Genomic DNA, 21,092 nt, shown 5'->3' with positions numbered 1-21,092 from the left:
TATCTACTCCCCACAAAACTTTACTTGAAGCTCAGGGGAGTAGATAGGCGTACTTGTGGTAAACAGTGTGCTGTATGCCCAATAAGCTATCTGATTATGTATATAGGGTATCATTTTAACCGTGACAAGTGAGAGAATAGATTTTGTGTTGTTTGACAACTGAGGGCTAAGTCATGTAATTTTTTTTTACCGGAAAAAAAGTTTGGGCTCACAAAACGCGTTGCCTTGTGCTTAATAAATTCCTTTGTCCTGCACCGTAAGTGGTGTCATCTGTGAGGTAAACTACCTCAATCATTGATTTTAGATTTTAATTATATTATCTTCTTGGGCGCTTCCCCTCCTGTGAGTTTTACACACACACCCCTTCCGAGGGGTGACCTCCTCGAGTCTCCTGGCCCCTTTTCGCAGAGTTATTCTCCACAAGCGTAACTTGGATGGTTGCCCAGACTTCTAACCCACCTGTGTGAGTACGACAGTCTTCAATTATATTTTTCCACTATACTTCGAAACATACTACACTATCTGGGCTCCCGTTGTCTCTGTGTGCTTTTTCCATAAGGTTATCCATATAGTTTCAATTTTATTGACAAGGTGTTAACCACTTAAGGACCAGGGCTTTTTTCAGTGATCGGTGCTGCGTGGGCTCTCCTTTTTTCCCCACTAGGGGGATGTCCTGCTGGGGGGGGTCTGATCGCCGCCGGCTACCCGCGCTTTCCGGGGGGGGCTCTTCAAAGCCCCCTCCGCAGCGCTTTCCGCCCTCCCCGGCTTTCCCTACCTCTCCCTTAGAATCTGAGCGGCGCAGGACGGATATCCATCCTGCGCCTGATAGGATAGGCTTCAGCCTAGCATATGCTGGCGATCCCCGGCCAATCAGAGGCCGGGGATCGCCGATCTACGTCACGGCGCAGCTGCGCAGCAGCGCCGTGTGATGTAAACAGCAGGGATTTCTTCCCCGCGTGTTTACATTTCGCTGGCTGTTCACGGAGACACACTCCGTGAACTGGCATGGCCGTTTCCATGCTATACCACTAACGACCCGCCGACGCCTATCGGCGTTAGGCGGTCGTTAAGTGGTTAAATATAACCTAGGAGAAAAAGTGAATGGAATAAGGGCCAGAATATCTTTGAAAATGCTTTGTGTATTATCAGGGGGAAGATACCAGCCTTGTACCTAAGCAAATAGCATTTCTGCTCTAGCAAAGCCATACAATAATGTTCTTGTATTGCCAACTTTGTTGTAAGGTTAGTTTAATTCATTTTCAAGGGTACTACTGCCAAGTACAGAGAAAACAAAAAGGATATTTGGTGAATACAAAACTTGACTGATTATTGTAGTGTTTTCTGTCAGGAATTTATGATTTTAAATTCCAAGTTTTAGAAGTAAATATGTTGACGTGGACATGTAACACTATGCACTCTAGCTTTCTTCTTTTTTTTTTCTTTCTGCCACGGTTACCCCACCTTATTGTCTGAAGATGTCGCACTTACTGACTCTGTCAGTCTAGCCCTGACGGCTCAGTCTTGTCATGTCAGCCCTACTAGTCAAGTCCTGTCACATCAGTCTTGTCACGTCAGCACTGTCACACCAGTCCTGTCGAATTCGTTCTGTAAGTCAAGTCCTGTCACACCAGTCTTGTCACGTTAGTCCTGTCACATCAGCCTTGTAAGTTCAGTCCTGTCACGTAAGCCCTCTCACTTCAGTCCTGTCCCTTCAGCCCTGTCATTCAGGTCCTGTTATGGCAGTCCTCTCACGCCAGTTCTGTATCACCAGTCCTGTAACATCAGCCCTGTCAGTTCAGTCCAGTCATGCCAGTCATGTCACAATCCTGTGTCCCAGCCTTCTAAAGTAGCTTAGAAAAGGGCAAAGAAAGAAACTAAAAGGATACACACACACAGAGACAGAGGGAGAGAGACGAGTGGTGCAGAATGATAACTCAGTGGTACAAAGATACAGAAGAATAGTGCAGAGAGATAGACTATATAGTTGCACAAAGCAGAGAGCAAAAGACTCAAGACAGAAAAAAATTGAAACAAAGAAAAAAAGGTTCCCAATTTTGCTCATTTCACTCCTCAGTTATTGTGCCTCTCTTGTATTCTTCTTCTGCAATGTAATTCCTTTCCTGTTCCATACTGTTTTCTGCACCACCTTCCCTTCAAAAACATTGTGCCTTACATCCTGCCTGCACTATACCCAGTACCTTCCATACTGCTCTTACACTTCCCACCCCTCTGATAGCTCTTAGTATGCCCTTCCTCTCAATTTATTATTGGCTCTGTGCTCTTATTTCTTTAGTACTAATGTTGCTGATATTGGTCAGCACAGCTGTACAGAGTGCCATCTGGTGCTGTCTGAAGTGGCACTGGAAGCATATCTGACAAGGTTCTAAAAGAGAACCTCCAGAATGATTAACAAAAGCCTACAGTCTTGTAAAAAAAAAAAGGTTATATTTATCTGCGGTGTGATGTCCCACGAAGCTACCTCGAAGACCCCGCATCACTCCACTTCCGGCGCGGGGTCTTCAAGACGGCTTTGTGGGACATCACACCACAGGTAAATATAACTTTTTTTACTGCAAGACTACAGGGTTTTATTAATCAGTCTAGAGGTCCTCTTTAAGCACTTCAGCAGTGCCTGAATTGAATGTATGTGGCTCACTGTGTCCTTGTCAGCAATTAGAAGCAGCTCAGAGTCTTGTATGAGCCAGAATCACCAATCACTTAAGAAGTGGAGAATGAAGGCAAACATTGAGAAACTAATACTAAATTAAGCAGTAGTACTAACTCGCTGCTGTGCTGATAGCTCAAAAACAAAGTAAGTCCCTGACCCCTAACTGCAGCTAAATGTAGGAAAACACTCTGCAAAGTTAATCACGAAGTGCTACGCTAGCCACTTGTACACTAAGCTAACTCTCTAACTGATTCAGAAAAAAATGAATATATCTATAGAAACTGTAATAGTCATACAAGTAGCTCAGAAATTACTATGCTGAATGACACACACTAGTGAGTAGTAAGTGACTGTGACTACTGCTGCAACTACTAGTACTAACTGTGTAAAGCAATAGTAAAACAATAGCACATCTATTGTAGCTGTAATTACAGCCGTAATTACGACCTGTCATCTTAATCGTAACATAATTTGAATTTCTATTTGTAATTCCATTTAGTATCGTAATCATAATTATGGAAATTACGACCTAGTGACCGATAATCGTAAATGCAGAGTACGTCATCACTAAAGTGGTAAAGGTTTGGTAAGACCTGCAATAGTGATAATCACAAAGGTATTAATACATTTTTGGGGGCTTTACTAGGTAAACAAATACTTGCTAATTAGTAGAGAATACCTCAAAACAAATTCACTATGTTAGCAGCCTAAAACTGACTAAGCATGAAATACAAAATGTGCAAGGTAATTGATTCAAATGGGTACTGCATAAGAATATGTAATTTTCTGGTATCAGGTGGCAATTTGAAATGGTTGTCATGGTGAAAAGCTATGCTCATGCCAGGAGATGCAATCTGGGTCATGTATATCTTGCCATTCTTGCAGAAAAGATATTTCATATACTTATTTTATATGTTTGATGCTACTTACATTGTGGGGTTGATTAGCAGTTGCCAAGAGCGACCAAGATGCTCACTGAATCAAAAATACAATTTGTTAATAAATGCTGCAATTTTACACCAGTTTTTTTAGCCTTGATAAATTAGTTACTGTAGGGACAAGTGGGCAAGCTTTACACTTACAATACATACACAAGATATGCATGTCGTCAAAAATATTTTTTCATGATCACTTTGGGTGAAAGTTTTCTAGTGACTGGGGTGCAGATGTACTGCTGATATCTCTGCAGACCAACCCATTCTATTCTACAGTGAGGAGAAATCCTGCCACGTGCAGTTAGCGGGAGTGGGATCTCATCAAGCTGGAGTCCCGACAGTTAGGAACAGAAACGGCAAAATTGGACTGCTGAAGAGGAGGCCGCTGACATCAGACTACCTGTACTCATGCTCGCAAAGAAACACCTCAGGTGGTAAATACATAGTGGATGTATACAGCTTTATCTTTACAAACGTCCAAAGATGCAGCCTGCATTACAACCCAGCAATACAATGTTTTGCTAGTCGTGTGGGTCTTATCAGTACAGTTTAGCCTGTGTCCAAGCTGGCTGAGGTCAAATAAATTACTTTTAATAAGACTGGCCTGGAGCCACTTCACCAGTCTCTTCTTGCAACACAGACATCTACAGCTACTGATTGGACATTCTATTTACTAATCTGTAATGACAGTATGGATTAAATTCAGGTGTTGAACTCCAGAGACTGGGAAGAAAAAAGCAACAGAGAACACCAGGAGCATCAATATAGACTGGTATTCGGAGGCAATTGGAGAACAGATTTGAGATCAATATTACTTGTAAAGCTGGGTTGCTATTAGGCAACCACAATATCAAGCATGTGGAGAATTACATCTCCACGTGGGTAAGATGTCTTCATCTTTTTCTTCTTATATACAAAAGATTGGAAATATGTAATAAAACAGTCTTACCTCAGTACGGAGATTAAGGACATTTATTGGACACATTTTGTCCAATAAATGATGAATGATGCATTTTGCGGGACCTGGCCATTTCCTCGGGTCAATAGTACAGTATCTTTTTTAGTTGCACGCGCACCTAGTCGAGTACATTTAAAATCGGCGCCGGAAGACTTGGGCGCAGGATACAGCGGTATATGGCTGATCCTGCTTCTGCACAAGTCCGGGCCGATTTAATTACTATTCCCCCTCCAGGCCGCCATGGATAGTGGGGGAATGAAATAATTCGGCTTCCAGTGATTGCTGGAGGCCGAATTATTATGTTTTTAAGCAACCTCGGCTCCGTCTTCTGACGGAGCCGATGTTACTCACTGAGCGCTGCAATAGGAATGATTCCTATTGTAGTCTATGGAGGCGCCGGCTGCACCCAAATCTGGCAGCACTGAAAAGCACTGCTCCGACCTAGTCTGTGTGTGCAACTACAAAAGACACTGTTCTATTGACCAGATGAAGCAGGTTTTGTGAAACACATCTTTTTTGGTGTCTGTCCAATATAATATCTTAACCCCATTTCTTAGTTAAGTCTGTTTCATTATATACTTCCTATCTGACCTTTGTATATATATATATATATATATATATATATATATATATATATATATATATATATATATATATATATATATATACTAGCTGGTCGCCCGGCGTTGCCCGGGTATGTCATTGGCTAGTGTTAGCTCTGTCCACTTTTTCTAATCCTAACACACAATTACTCAATGATGACCTAGTTTGTGAGCTTTGCGGTCTTTGGCATCAATAATTGGCTGTGGCTCCACTCCTTTGAAAATCAATAGGTGAACTTTGATTAGCTTTTGTAGGCTCCACCTACTTTTCTGAATATTAATCCCAGTCACCCACTGTGCAAAGTTTAAGAACCCTGCCATTGACAGACAGTGTAAGAATGGCTGCAGTTTACATTCTGGCAGTTAAATTTGTATTTTTCTCCACCCACTGATGTCCTGATGTTTCCCGGGTATGTATTTGGCTGCTGTTGGCTGTGGCCACTTTTTCTAACCCTAACACACAATTGTCAATAGTCAATGACCAAGTTTGTGGTCTTTGGCATGAATAATTTTAATTGAAATGAAACACATCTGATTCGCTGTTTGTGGCCCCACCCCTTTTCTAAATATTTAACCCCAGTCACCCAATAATCAACTGTACCAAGTTTGAGGCGTGTGCCATTAACAGTGCAAAAATGGCAGCAATTAAATATTTGCCTTGAAAATCAATAGGTGAATTGTGATTGGTTTTTGTAGGCTCCACCCACTTTTCTGAATATTAATCCCAGTCACCCAGTGACCAACTGTGCAAAGTTTTAGAACCCTACAATTAGTAGTGTAAGAATGGCTGCAGTTTACATTTTCCCAGTGAAACTTGTGTTTGTCTCCGCCCACTGAAGACTCGGCATTGCCCAGGTATGTATTTGGCTGGTGCTAGCTCCGCCCACTTTTTCTAACCCAAACACAAAATTACTTAATGACCAAGTTTGTGAGCTTTGCGGTCTTTGGCATCAATAATTTGCATTGAAATAAAATAAATCTGATTGGCTGTGGCTCCACCCCTTTTCTGAATTTGAACCCCAATCACCCAATGGCCAACTGTACCAGGTACAGGTGATTAACAGTGCAAGAATGGCATCAATTAAATATTCCCCTTAAAGATTAATAGGTGGATTTTGATTGGCTTTTGTAGGCTCCACCCACTTTTCTGAATATTAATCTCAGTCACCCAGTGACCAACTGTGCAAAGTTTAAGAATCCTACCATTAATAGTGTAAGAATTGCTGCAGTTTACATTTTCTCAGTGAAATTTGCATTTGTCTCTGCCTGCTGATGACCCAGCATTGCCCGATTATGTATTTGGCTGGTGTTGGCTGCGCCCACTTTTCCTAACCCTAACACACAATTACTCAATGACCAAGTTTGCGAGCTTTGCAGTCTTTGGCATCTGCATTAAAATGAAACAAATCAGATTGGCTGTTTGGGGCTCCACCCCCTTATATAAATTTAAACCCCAGTCACGCAATGATCAACTGTACCAGGTTTGAGGCTTGTGCCATTAACAGTGCAAGAATGGCAGCAATGAAATATTCCCCTGAAAAATCAATAGGTAATTTTTGATTATTTTTTGTAGGCTCCACCCACTTTTCTGAATATTAACCCCAGTCACCCAGTAACCAACTTTGCAAAGTTTGAGAACCCTACCATTAACAGTGTAAGAATGGCTGCTGTTTACATTTTCCCAGTAAAATTTGTATTTGTCTCCGCCCACTTATGACCCTGCGTTGCCCGCTTATGTATTTGGCTGGTGTTGGCTGTGCCCACTTTCCTAACCCTAACACACAATTTATCAATTACTCAATTACCAAGTGTGTGAGCTTTGCGGTGTTTGGCAACAATAATTTGCATTGGAATGAAACAAATCTGATTGGCTATTTGTGGCTCCACCCCCTTTCTGAAATTGAACCCCAGTCACCCAGTGATCAACTATACCAGTTTGAGGCTTGTGCCATTAACAGTGCAAGAATGGCAGAAATGTAAATATTTCCCTTGAAAATCATTAGGTGAATTGTGATTGGCTTTTATAGGCTCCAACCACTTTTCTGAATAATAATCCTAGTCACCCAACGACCAACTGTGCAAAGTTTGAGAACCCTGCCATTAACAGTGTAAGGAAACAAAAGTTTGCTTTCTTAAAACAGAAAGAATTTGCAATAATTCAGGTTGGAGTGAGCTTGAGATGTCTCCCAGTGCACCACTGCTGAAAATATGCTTATTAACTATTGTTACCCTTAGAAGCGAAACACACCTCCAGAACCGCTGGAATGCAATGATGTGTCAGCTTGTTAAATTGTACAGAGCCAATATAATCCAACATGCATACAGCCTGTTTTGGATTGTTCAATTCTTATCAGTGCATGGCATAGATTAATTTGGCTCTATGCAGTAGGGCTTGTAACACCGAGAGGTACAGACTAACCAGCAAGCTCATGGTGACCCAGAACTCATTGGAGTGTGTAAGTGACTACAATGGTCCTAAAAGCCCTCTTACTAAGATGTTAAGAAAAACAAACGTTTGCTTTCTTAAAACAGAAAGAATTTGCGATAATTCAGGTTGGAGTGAGCTTGAGATGTCTCCCAGTGCATCACTGCTGAATATATGCAAATTAACCATTCTACCCTTAGAAGCTAAACACACCTCCAGTGTAACAGTGTATGGCTGCAGTTTACATTTTCCAGTGAAATTTGTATTTGTCTCTTTTTGGTTATAGGAATAAAAAGTATCCTATACTTTATTCCAGGTAATGTACTATGTGTGTGCCAAATTTCATTCAAATCCGTTCAGCCGTTTTTGCGTGATCGAGTAACAAACATCCAAACATCCGAACTTTCCCATTTATTATATTAGTAGGATGTATGTATGTATGAATGGCCTCGATTCATAAAAGTTCTGTCGGTAAGGTAAAGTCGAGCGGGGAAACACCGCTGCCGGTATTTCAGCCTTCAGGGTGGTGATTCATAAAAATGTTGCCAGTTGTGATAGGCGTGCGGAGATATTCCGCTGTAGGCAGGCGTTAGGCTGTTGTACGCATGCGGAAACAGGAGAAGCAGGCGGAGTCTCTCCGTGCGGTGTTCTCTGTTGCAGCTGCTTGGGAGGTCTGTCCCATTCACTGCAATGTATTCCGCACGCTTCTCGCCACATCAGAGGTAGCGGTAATCCCCGTCTGCATACCGCTACCTCTAACTTTTATGAATTGACATTTGTTACTTTTGTTATGATAATCACAGCGCAAGGCGGTGATTTATCACTCTGCTCGCAAATGTCGGCTTTTCATGCGGAAAAAGCCTTTATGAATACACATTTTGGCTGTGTGGTCAGTAAAGTGAGGCGTTTTCAGCATTTCCGCATGCGGGAATGCTTTATGAATCGAGGTGTATGTGTGTGTGTTTTGGGGGCGCCTCTTCCCACCTCCTCATGACAGTGTTAGTATGCCTGAAGTTAATGCTTAAATGTTCATGTGTAAATATTTTTTTTTTTTTTTTACAGAAAACATGTTTCAAGGGCAACAAAGCTGATAATATGAATCTGGCACAGTCTAGTGATGCCTGCGAGTATTTAATGCATTTTAGCTACAAAACCCACTGTGAATATCTCTACTTTTCTTGGGAAAGCAGAGTAAGTGCCTATCAGTGATACAAATCTCTGTAGTTGAAGGGTAAACCTAGGGCTGGTTTCCACTAGGGCTGATGCACAGCAACTCCCTGAGGAATTTGGATATGGAAACTACTACTCCAAATATGTGTGGCGAAAAAAAAAAAAGCTGCAGCCTGCAGCAGATTCTCAGACAACGCATCCGAGCCCCCATAGCTGTGTGTGCGGATGCGTAATTGCATCATCTGAGACAGATGCTGGCACAAGTGGAAACCTGCCCTAAGTGATTATACTTTGAATGGATACTTTAGGTAGTCCCTAATATAATGCCTGGTAGACACCATGCAATTTCCCATCAGAAAAACAAATCAAAACGATTATTTCCTTCAGGTCCGATTGTTTTTCTGATTGAATCTCTGATCACTTCCTTACAAAGTCGATCAAGGATTGGAAATCAGGTCGGACCTGTCAGAAATAATTGATTCGACTCATCTATCTGATGGGTATGTACCATGCATTACACAGAATTGGTAAGATTGTACAAACAATCAAGATCGTATCACTAATGGACACCTTAAAGGAAATGTCAATCAAAATAACCTCCCCTCTCCGCTCTACATACCCAGGGCTTCTTCCAGCCCCTTGCAGCCGACATGTCCCACGCTGCAGCTGCAGAGGCCGACCTCGAGGTCGTCTTCTACTGCACCTACGCCGCTGTCAATCAAGTCCACGTTGTCCGGAGTGTACTGCGCAGAGGATCGGAACTTGAACCTCTTGGCCCATCAGAGTGATGACCATTGACTTATCATGAAGAACTTATTTCATTCTTATTACATTGTTCCTGGACTCATAGGTTCTAGGACAATCTGTGAGAACAACTGCATACAAGCACTTGTATGCCTCTGCTAATGTCACATTAGCAGTTTACAAAGGTTAACATAAAGAAAACGGGTATTTCAGTGACTGACTGCAGGGTATTTCACTGCAGTTGCATTAAAGTGAACCTAAAGTGAACAAAAAAAATGAGATTAACTCACCTGGGGCTTCCCTCAGCCCCCTGCAGACGATCGGTGCCCTCGCAGCCCCGCTCAGATGCTTCTGCACCTGCCGGCGAACACTTACGGTTTTAATAGCAGCATAGGGGCGATATACAGGCTGGGAACGCGAAGAATCACTCGCGTTCCCATGCCTATCGGACCGGTGACGGCCAAACCGGAAGTGTTCGCCGGCGGGTGCAGAAGCATCTGAGCGGGGCTGCGAGGGCACCGATCGTCTGCAGGGGGCTGAGGGAAGCCCCAGGTGAGTTAATCTCATTTTTTTTGTTCACTTTAGGTTCACTTTAAGTATGATATTCACTGATCTTGGCTGACCTCCATCCTCTCAGGACATGACTTAGTGCTGGCAAGCTCCTGTCATGCTCCATTGTATAAATTAGTTTCTAGAAGGCAGCATGGGTTTCATAGAACACAAAGTCAATCTGTTTAGTGGAGCTTCATTCAGAGCACTCCAGTACAATGAGCATTGATTATCACGGAGTTCACACAGGCCATCTTTATTCCATGGGTGACAGTTTGCCGTAACCTAAACTCCAGCCTTGCTACATGCATTCCAAGTCACAAATCCCTGCTACTGTTTCTTCTATGGCTCTAATGTTTATATGTGTCTTTAGTATGACGCATGAAGCAACTCAAAACATCAGTGATATCAAGAGTATGAGAACAAAAATGTTCTTTTCCCAAGATAATTATATATTTTTTTAATTAATATTTGTACTTCTAGAAGTTTTGAATCCGAATGATACCATGTGTTTGCTAACTTAAAAGAATAAGAGTAAGCAGTGGCGTAGGAATCACCATAGCAGATACAGTGGCTGCTTTGAGACCTGTAGCCACGGGGGGCCCAGTGGCACTGGCCGGCAGTGATAATGGAGTCCTTAGTAGGCCTACTTAGATGCAGAATAATGCAAGCAGAGCAAAGGAAAAAGGTTATCTATACTGGGGCTACCTAATACTGGGGCCCCTCTGGCTACCTATACCGGGGGATTATTACTGGAAGACCCTCTGACTATCCTCACTGTGAAGCTACCTAATACTGGGTGTATCTCTGGCTACCTAAAACTGGTATGTGTGGGAGGGCGCAAAGGTGTCTTATCATTTTGTGTGGGAGGCCCCAACCAATCCAATATTTTGCTATGGGGCCCCATGGTTTCTAGCCACGCCCATGAGAGCAAGTAAGCTTTCAGTTGTGCAGCCTTCATCAGACTTCAGTCCTGCTTGCTCTCTACTGCTATTTGTATTGCTGTGTCAACGAAGCCATCCTTATGCTCTGTTTAAATATATTTCTGTTACCTGTTAGCAAAGCCCTGTAGAATATTACACACATCCGATCCCTTTGCCACTTGGACGACATTTTACATTCTGGTGAGGTATTTTCTTCCACATAGATGTCATTAGAGATGAGAGCATGACTGGTAATACCATCTCTATTTACTCCCACACATAATAGTGTCACAGCTTGCCTGAGCAGCAGTAAGATCACTGGAGATAAATCTCTGATGCCTGCCAGCAAAAAATAACTTTATTATACAGCAAACAATGCTGAGTCTTACAACTTACTTGTTTTTAAAGGGAGTTTGGGTCTCCCCGAGCTGCTTGGTTACTCTGTTGTTTTTAAAGGGAAACCTCAACCTTGTTCACATGGAGTCAGTGCACAGCTTGTCAATGTAGCAAAATACAAATTTTGTTATTTAAGTGCTGAAAAAAGGTATGTTTTTTTTCCCTAAATATTGAAAGTATATTTGAACCCCTAGAGGACCATGCCAATGGGCGTGGCCGCGGTGACAGCCCCAGGACTGCCTAACGCCGAACGGCGTAAAGTCCTGGGGCTGGCTGTTGCAGTAGATCGTGCGCACGCTGGGCGCGCATCTCATGCTTGATGGGCGGAGCTCTGCTACGCCTTCAGTCTCCCAGCGGCGATCGCCACTAGGAGACTGTTAGACGGCGAAAGTGCCGTCTATTTAGTGCATACAGCGCTGCAATCTAAGGCAGCACTGTACAGGGGACAGCCGTGTCACTCGGCTGTCCCCTCCAGAGGGACAATAGCGATCCGCTGTGATAGGCTGAATTCTATCACAGCCGATTGCGTTAATCGGCTGGCGGGGGGAGGGAGGGGAAATAGGAAATATAAAATTTTTTTTTACAAATATTTAAAAAATAATGTAATAAATATATTCAAACAAAACAAACACCTGGGGTACAATCAGACAGAGAGTTCTGTTGGTGGGGAGAAAAGAGGGGGGGGGGGGAATCACTTGTGTGCTGAGCCCTTAAAGCTACTGCAGCTACCAGGACATTTTTTGTGAAAAATAGCTTGGTCTTTAGGGGGGTAAAGCCTGAAGAGGTTAATTTGTTACTAAAGAAATCTGTGATGCATCAGATAAAACTGTCCAACTAATTATCATATTTTTTTACAAATAAAATATTTTAACCACTTAAAGCGGACCCAAACCAAACATTTTTTTAAATCAAAAATATTTAGCTGCACCACTCTGACACATGCAAAGATAAATAAACACTCCTTCAAGCCTATAAGCATTTCTGTGCCTGCTTTTCACCCTTCTCTTTTCATAGCGAGGGTTATACTGGGGGCAGCCATTAGCAATCCCTCCTTTGCCGGACACCTCCTACTCCACCAGTCTGCTGGATTCTGTCCCAGCAATATGAAAGGAAGGGAGAGGTTCCTCCAATAAACGTAAAATATTTTATATTTGTCATCATGCAGCTGAAAAAGGGCTGCTATTTATTATTATAATTTAGAAAATAGATTTTATTTCTGAAATCTTGTATTTTTAATTTGGGTCCACTTTAAGGACCACTGACTTAAACACCCCAGTGACAGGCCATTTTTTTACTAATTAGGCCACTGCAGCTTTAAGGCTTCACTGCAGGGCCGTACAACTCAGCACACAAGTGATTCCCCCCCCCCCATTTTCTGCCCACCAACAGAGCTCTCTGTTGTATATTTTGACCCCTACAGGACCACGCCAATGGGTGTGGCTGCGGTGACAGCCCCAGGACCGCCTAACGTGCTGTATACAGTAAATAGACGGCGTTTTTGCCGTCTAACAGTCCCCTAGCAGTGATCATTGACGGGAAACTGATGACGGAGCCCCTGCAAAACCCCTCCCCGGTACTTCACGCCAATTGGCGTGGAGTGGTCCTGGGGTTGACGCCAATCAGGGTGGAGCGGTCGGCAAGGGGTTAAATAAATTTTCCTTGCTTGAAGTCTCAACACAAATAGTGCTTTATGCCCTTGAAAAGTCTATAGGACTGTTTGAATAAGGCATCTCTTACTAGGCCTGAATATCACTAGAGGGAACATACAGATCCTGAACACCATGCTTGGCTTTAGTATAATGTTTGTTAGGAGTAAATCTCACCTGGCTCCACCAGACCTCAGCATTTGCAGTAATGAGCACACTCATGTGCTTGCATATGATGTCAGAGGTTCACTATCTATCATTCTGACAATCTGTTTTTCCCTATAACTCATTTTCAAGACATGAGTGTGTAAGCTAGCTAGAGAGATGACTGCATCATATACATGTAATATTAATACAGGGGGGTTCTTTGGTGATTCTTGTAGAGACCCAGAATACCTAGGCGAGAATATAATAATATTTTGAACATTTGTTGCCTTTCTCCTGTTATACTAAAAGTGCTTGAAAGCTGCATCCACTAAGGGCATGCTCTGTAGGCCACTCTGCAGTTGACTCCTTACTGAATAGGTACTGTCCCCAGCCAGGATTCAAACTCTGGTCTCCTATGTCAAAGGCAGTGTCCTTAACGAGTAGACTACCCAGCCACTTTTGCAGTTGAAGGTTGCAACTTTTAAAGGGAAATTTTTTAAAGGTGTAAATTAATAATGTTGAGCTTGTTTATACTAGAAGCGTTGCCCTACAGTTAGCTACAATTTCTATTGCAGATAGAATGCAGCAGCAGAATAAAAATCAATTTATTAGTATTCATTTACTCCAATGAGCTGCATTGCAGTGAAAAAGTCTTGCATGATGCATTTCAGGGAGCTGCCATGCCTTTTCATAAAATTGGGAGAAAAGGTCCCTGCGTCTTATACGGCAAACGCGGGGAATCCCCGACTTCTGAATGGCAGCCGATATGAACCAACGACCCGCCACCACATTGGGAATTCCCTGCATAGTACCCTCATTCTATCCTCAGTGTGTGTCCGCATGCCTCCACCCCCTCCCCGTATCTCCTGCTCCCCCTGTGTATGTAGTGGAATGTAGCTGCATGTCTTACCTAATCCATGGTGTCTGTGGGGATCACAGATCTCTTCCGCACTTCTCCCCCTAGTGACCGACTTGTGCTGATCGCGTCATCAGAAGAAGTCTGCTATCCCCGCGGGCGCCATGGATTAGGTAAGACATCATGGAATAGGTAAGACATCCCTCTACACTGCACTACATATACAGGGGGTGGGAGCAGGGGCACGCAGACACACAGGGGACAGAAGGGGGACACATGGAGACAGAAGGGGACAGCTGGGAACAAAAAGGGGCACCTGAGGATGCGCAGGGGACAGAAGGGGGACAGAAGGGGACACCTTGGGACACAGAGGATGGAAGGGAGGACAAAAGGGGACACCTTACGACACACAGAGGATGGAATGGAGGACAGAAGGGAGGACACCTGGGGACACACATGAGACAGAAGGGGACACACGGGACAGAAGGTGACACAGGAGGACACCATTTGGGGGACAACATTATAAGACGCTCCTGGAATATGGGCGCACCAGGAGTAGTATATATTTTCCCCCCTGGTTTTTGCCCTCTAAACCCAGGTGCGTCTTGTATTCCAGAGCGTCTTATGCGGCGGACTATACGGTATCCGGGAATATTTACAACCATGCGTTGTAAGGAACCACATTGTCCTAACACGCTTCTAACATGTGGTAGAATGCACACAATACAGAGCAATTCTTCATGCTAAGAAAATAACATGCACGTTTAACACGCAGAGTTATCTTCATTATGCCCATGTTGTAGCACGCGTGTTATGCAATGCAACGCACGCAATGTGAACTTAACTGACACATACCAAATGATCATCAGCTGGTAAATACAATAGTTTTCCCTAAGAGCCCTTATTTTCACGGAAAATCGCAATCCTAATTGAGATTTACAGCTGTTTGAAAGTACGATTTTCTGTGCATGCCATAGTAGGATATGATCATCATTATCGGTACTTATCCGTTAGCCGGGCGCATCCGGCAGGTGGCGCTAATTACTATTCCCCCTCCAGGCCAACATGGATAGTAGGGAAAGATGTAACTCTGGTGGAGTTTTGTCGCCACCTAGAGGATGCGCCCGGCTAACGGATAAGTACCTCATTATCTGCAGTATGATTGCAATTATTGAGAGATGAGGAACATTCTCTTAGAGAATGAAGTTCGGCACAAAAATCTGTAGCAGGCAGTGCAATGCAGTGCTTTGGTAAAATCCCAAAATGATTACTATGCATACCATTCAATGGTACATTAGTAAAAAACTTACCATTGGGAAGCTATATCATTTGCAAATTGGTATACCTGTTTAATGAACATTTCTGGTTTAAATGCCAAGGTCAGACAGAAATAAGACTGAAAATATGAAATAGGACTGTCAACATTGTCCAGGCATTGTTTTGACCCACAATGCCTCCAGACGCCTGACACTAGTAATTAACGTGTGCTGAATTTACTACAGGTGTGTTTGTTAGAATTGCTGCTGTTACATTGCAAAGTATGATGGGAGATGAGCAGAATTATAGTTTTTTTTTACGATTCAGAGATCAGTGATTTCGCTCAGATACCAGTGTTGTGTGTGACAGTATGCAGCACCCCTTCCCAGTCTGAAACCCATCTCATGATACAATCACTCTTGACTCAGAACTGTGATATTGAATGTTCAAGAATATCCTCTTAATATTTAGTTATGCTGGGCAGACCATCCTGGCATGACGCTCATTTCATCCGGGTGTATATGAAAATAAATATATTTATTTAGCCACTTTCAAAATACCTAAGAAACAGGTTTATAAGCCTTGTAGGCCTCACAGAGGTTCAGGTTTTTAAGTTTGGATAGGAGAATTAGTAGTGTTTCATACATTATTGATTGAGGTATTTTTGAGTGGATGTATAACTGTAAAGTTTGGCAAGTCCAGGGGTCTACTTTTTAAGTACTACTGTACTCCATCTGAGCCTGGGGCTTTAACTTTTATAAATACATTTAAAATGAACCTTAGTTGAAAATAAACTGCTGAGTTAAACAATCGTACAGTATGTACCCCGGCGAATCACCGCGCATACCCGCCGCAACCACTGTCACCGCCGCACGCCGGGATCCTCCTGACATAGACTCTGCCGTCTCTATGATGGCAGAGTCATGTGAGCCAGTCAGGAGCCGCTTTTATTGGCTTCTGACCGTGTCTATCAATTTAAGCCAATGGAAGCGGTTTACATTGATAGACACGGCTGAGAGCCAATGAAATCGGCTCTAGACCGGCTCACATGGCTCTACCGTCATAGAGACAGGCAGAGCCAGTGAGCTGCAGCGAGAGACGTCGGATTTGAGCGGCGCAATCAGCGGGGAGCGACGGAAACGGCGGATGCGCGCTCCGGCAGTGATTGAAATCTATGTCCTGACAGCCAGGAGCCCACCAAAAAAGGGCGTAGATTTCAATCACCTCAGTCCTAAAGTAGTTAAAGGAGACTAAATAAAATAACATTTTATACATACCTGGGGCTTCCTCCAGCCCCATGCGCATGGATCGCTCCCATGCCGCCGTCCTCAGCCTTCCCAATCACCGGTACCGGGTCCAGTAACTTCTGCCAGTTGCGGCCAGTCTTTGTGCAAACTGGCTGTGACTGGTGGAAGTTACTGGACCCAGTACCGGCAATACAGACGACTGAGGATGGCGGCATGTGAGCGATCCATGCTCATGGGGCTGGAGGAAGCCCCAGGTATGTATAAAGCTGTTGTTTTATTTAGTCTCTGGTACACTTTCATGAAATCTACAAGGAATAATCTTTGTGGATATTGGACAGTTGTTTCAGTAAAGTGAAAGCATGTATTCTTTTCCAGCACTTTTCAAGGTATTGCTCAGTCCTGTTTTAACCACTTCACATTCAGACCTTGTTTCCCACTTATGGACCAGAGCAGTTTTGACAGTTAAGCTATGTCCCTATTTAATCAGAAATAACTGTATCCCTACTTATGACACAAAAATGAAATATATATTGTTTTTTTTCAAGACAAACTAGGCTTTCATTGTATGCCATTTTTTCCCTGAAACAATTTTGTTTTCTATGAATTTTAATGGGAACACAAAGAAAAAAATAGAAAAAACATGTATTTCTCAGTTTTACCAATTCCAGTTTCAAAATTAAAAGTGCTACTGTAGATAAAAAATACAAATTTTGTTTGGCTATCCTTACTGCTTATCACAAAACTTAGATTATGTTCCGGTCACAATTTATGGTGAAGATATTTGATTCTGCAATAATGCTACAGAGTGTGTTTTTCACTATGAAATGAGAACATAAAAGTATTTTTAATAGTAAAAATCAATCTCATTAGCTCAGGAAACTTATATTCCCATTCACCAATTAGTGCTGCATCAGATAGTGCCAGAAATGTGCACAGGAGCAAGCCCAATCCTGCACAGCACTGATTCTGGACAGGTCAGTAAATCTACTGACCTGTGGCTTAGGTGAAGTCCCAGAGGACGTATATCTACTGACCTGTGGACGAAGTGGTTAGGTGGACCTGAACTCTTGCACAAGACAGAAGAAAAACAGAGAGAAAAGCACTCTGTATCTATTTAAAGTGCTTAGCCTGTCTAATTCCTGCTCATCTGTGACTTATCACAACTGTAATTGGATCTCTCAGCTGTGTCAGCTGGCTGCCTCGGCAGAGCAGCTAATTTGTAAACACAGGATGTTAACTCTATGTCAGCTTCCATGAAATCAGGAAGTAGACACACTGCAGATTTATTGTAGGACTTGTATCAGCTGTAACAAAGAAATGTTTTTCTTTAAAGGTTATTATGCTGTTGTATATCTTAGAGCGTAGAGGAAGTTCTGAGTTCAGGTCTACTTTCAAGCAAAACCTGAACTAAAAATCAACTGATGAGATAAACTATTGTACTTATAATCCTACTTCTAAACAAGACTACCCTGGAACATCAAGTAACACGCGCGTTGTTAGGGTGACGCACGCTACCGCAGTTTAGTGCATCACACCCTTCAACTCTTTTTCTCATGATTTATGTCTCCTTAGGCCCGGTTCACATTAGCGTTCCCTGTCCGGATTCACCGGGCCGGATCCAGACCGTATACTGTATAAACGGAATGTACGTTCCACATAGCAATGCAAAGGCTATGCGGACATTCACACGCGTCCGTTCCGTACAGTACGGAGCCGGACCGGAGCCGGACTCCGGACGCTTTTCCAACATGCGCTATTTTTCGGTCCGGATCATCCGGCCCACGCACCCGGACCGGATCCTGACTGCACCATCCGGAAATATGAAAGCAATGGGAAACGGAAGCACAGAACACACTGGAGACTAACACCGGACGTTCTACACCACTTCCTATGCGTATTTATAGCGGCCATTTCGGATGGGAACACATGGGCCAAGCATGTCTGGAGTGGAGCAGCAGTAACACACGTGCTGGAGCTGTTTTGGCAGTATGTTGGGGGTGGAGGTGAGGCCTACAGCGGAGGACCTGATTCTACAGGTGCACCAGGTGCACCCTCTGCAGACCCCAACAAATGTTAAGGTATTTTGTAATTTTTTTTCCCCACGGATCCGGATGGCAGCCTGAAGCAGTCCTGATGCAAACGGACCGGTTTGGAACTGTACGGTTCCAATCCGGATCAAGTCCTGATACGATCCGGATCCGGTCCGTTTGCATGCCAAAACGCAAGTGTGAACGGGGCCTTACAGCTGAGGTTAAAAACAAGTAATGTGACATTCAGTAATTCAAGAGGTAAGCTTTGTGAATTACACCCAAAATCTTAATGACATGTTTATAGTTGTATTCCCTGTGGTTATGGCTGATATTGGTTTGCATTGCTTTGCCTTCAATGTGCACGATTTATCATTCTAAAAATAAGAACAATTCAATCATTTTGTTATGCTGTCAGTTTACGTAAAACTCTGATCTATGACTTTCTGCAGGTATTTTGTTACAGCGCAACAATAATTATTTTATTGAGCCTCTCGTGGTACTAATCAGGAGGCATCCATACTTATCTCTGGGTGCCGTGCTCATTGTACTTCTGTTTTCCAAAGTTTAAGGCCACCATTAATACAGCAAATTGAAATACAACAGCTCTCATATATGAAAGGCGGAATCAAATCTAAAGGTCATTCATGACAGTGACATAAATGCCAAAAGGCAAAGACTAATAATCTCAGTGTAAATTATTTAGCCCCATGCTCCTCTGACTGCTTCATTTAATGAAAATATAAATATAAACGTCACTGATGATGGCTGGCGTTGCTATACTGCAGACCAATAATATCTAAGGAAACAGAATGATACATGTCTGGCTGAAACATAACATAAACACATGTTTAGTAATATCCACATCCAGCTTGGTCTCAGACTTATGAAATCCTGAGGGAAACACCTGCTATGCCAGTGCATAAATCCTTTACAGCAGTGGTCCTCAAATTAAGGCCCGCGTGCCGAATGTGGCCCCCTGAGGCTTTTTTACCGGCCCCACCACATACAAAATGTATTAGAGATGTGATCAGCTACATCTTTAAATATTAGTGGTCTCTATATAGAATGAAGCCAGAAAGCAGTAATTCGTTGATTTCCAATCAAATTCCACATCACGTGACACTGTCATCCAATTACGTAGTTATTTGGGTTGAAATTGGACTATTAAAATGTCACCTAGGTATGCTTCACTGTCTGGTGCACAAAGACTTCTACATCATTTTATGTATACTCCGGCCCCCAGCAGTCTGAAGTATGTTGACCCAGCCCTCGACCCAAAACGTATGGGGACCCCTGCTTTACAGCAACTCACAAATGCTAGTGTAGCACACAGTCAGCCTACAACACCCCCCTGTTCCTCTTGTGGGCAAACTGGGGGGAAACTGGATTGTATTTAACCCTGGCCACATGGAAAACAATACTGTCCTATTTCTGTAAAATATTTTACATTGAGGCTGTGATCAACAATGCAACACATCTGTACTATTGATTAGTTCTGATATAAAAAATACTGATAATGTACTGGCAATGACTCACACTGTTCACATTAACAAATGACTCATCAGTGGTCTTTACCACATATTCATTGCTGCTCACAAACTTTTCATAGAGAATATGTGCAGTAAAGTAAATAGAAATAGAAATAAATAAATACATAATTAAAAAAAAAAGATGTAGAAAGGAAAACTTTATATGCAGTTGTGTAGAGGTGCTTATAATGTTTTTCAAGAGCAGAGCAATTTACAACTTTAGCATTCAGAGCAATTTAAAACTAATTTATCAAGACTAGTACAATTAAAACTGGCCAAAGCAGAGTTACTTCCCAGAGCAGGGGCACAGCTAAGGTTTTTGTGGCCCACAATTTGTGTCTCCTGAGCGGCGAAAAATGGGCATGGCCATGATATGATGTAGGTGGAGTCAACTGCATGATGCCATCATGTCATGTAATTCACATACAGTGGACATCAACAGCACTATATAGCTAGATTTAGACTACCCTGCTCCAGTATAGGTAGCCTGGTATAGGTGCCCCCAGTATAGGTAGCCTGGTATAGGTGCCCACAGTATAGGTAGCTAGGTATAGGTGCCTCCAGTATAGGTAGCCTGGTGTAGGTGCCCCAGTATAGGAAGCCAGGTATAGGGTCCCCCAGTATAGGTAGCCTGGTATAGGGTCCCCCAGTATAGGTAGCCTGGTATAGGTGCCGCCAGTATAGGTAGACTGATATAGGTGCCCACAGAATAGGTAGCCAGGTATAGCTGCCCCCAGTATAAGTAGCCAGCAATAGGTAGCCTGATATAAGTGGCACCCAGTATAGGTAGCCTGGTATAGGTGCCCCCAGTATAGGTAGCCAGGAATAGCCCTCCCCCCCAATATAGGAAACCAGGTATAGGTACCCCCAGAATAGGTAGCCAGATATAGGTGCGCCTGGTTTAGGTAGTTTGGTATAAGTGCCCCCACTATAGGTACCAAGTATAGGTGCCCCCAGCATAGGTAGCTAGGTATAGGTGCCTCCAGTATAGGTAGCCTGGTATAGGTGCC

This window comes from Hyperolius riggenbachi, chromosome 1 (genome assembly GCF_040937935.1).
Source record: "Hyperolius riggenbachi isolate aHypRig1 chromosome 1, aHypRig1.pri, whole genome shotgun sequence".
NCBI lineage: Eukaryota > Metazoa > Chordata > Amphibia > Anura > Hyperoliidae > Hyperolius > Hyperolius riggenbachi.
This window is presented reverse-complemented; position numbering follows the sequence as displayed.